This window comes from Elephantulus edwardii, unplaced genomic scaffold, assembly GCF_000299155.1.
Source record: "Elephantulus edwardii isolate Elephantulus edwardi_28Jun2011 unplaced genomic scaffold, EleEdw1.0 scaffold00096, whole genome shotgun sequence".
Classification (NCBI taxonomy): Eukaryota; Metazoa; Chordata; class Mammalia; order Macroscelidea; family Macroscelididae; genus Elephantulus; species Elephantulus edwardii.
This window is the reverse complement of record NW_006399846.1, coordinates 627,199-628,296: the sequence shown is the minus strand read 5'-3', so window position 1 is coordinate 628,296 and position 1,098 is coordinate 627,199.

Below are 1,098 nucleotides of genomic sequence, written 5' to 3'. Positions count from 1 at the left end.
CTTGCCTGCAATTCATAGTGACCTTATGTACAACAGCTCTGGAGCCCGCCCTATCCTGAGCCAGTCTTACTGATGCCGACACTCTTACCCCCATTACCTCAGTTACTGTATCAATCCATCACATCAGGAACTTCCTCCCCTGTGCTATCCCTCCAGCCTTCCGAGCATGGTGTCCTTCTTCAAGGACCAGTCCTTTCTGGCCCCATTCCCAAAATATGTGAGATGAAACTTCAAAATCCTAGCCTCCAAGGAGAAACTTGATTTCACCCTCTCAAAAGACAGACCTATTTGTTTCCTTGGCAGTCCATGGTATGTTCAAGACTCTTTTCCAGCACCACAGCTCGAAGGCATCAATTCTTCTATCATCCTTAGTAATTGTTCAGCTCTCTGATGCATAGCAAGTCATTACGAAGACCATGGCTTGGATCAGGTGCACCTTAGTCTCTAGACTGACATCGTTGCTTCTCAGTACTTTGGAAAGGTCCCTGAGAGAGATTTACCTAGTACAATTCACCTTTTGATTTCCTGACTGCTAATGCCAAAAGTGTTGATTTAGAACCAAGCAGGCTGTAACTATTAACAACCTCAACCTCTTCTCCATCCGTCATGGTATTGCCAGTTGGACCAGTGGTGAGAATCTTTGTCTTCTTGATGTTGAGTTTCAATCCACATTGAGGACTACAGTCCTTGACCTTCTTCAGCAGATGTTTCAGGTCCTCCTCAGTTTCAGCAAGCAAGGTTGTATCATTTGCATAACGCAGGCTGTTGATGAGTCTTCCTCCAATCCTGATGCCATATTCCTCATCATAAAGCCCAGGTTCCCAAATTATCTGTTCTGCATATGGATTGAAAGGTGTGGAGATGGGACACATCCCTGACACACTCCCTTCCTGATTTTGAATCATACAGTGTTTCCCTGCTCTGTTCTGAGCACTGCTTCCTGGTCCAGGTATAGGTTTCACATGTTGTTGTTATGTGCCGTTGAGTCACTTGCGACTCATAACAACCCTATGTACAACAGCCCTAAACTCTGCTCTGTCCTGTGCCAATCGCACTGTCTCTGACACTCCCATCCCGATTATCCCAGTCACTGAATCA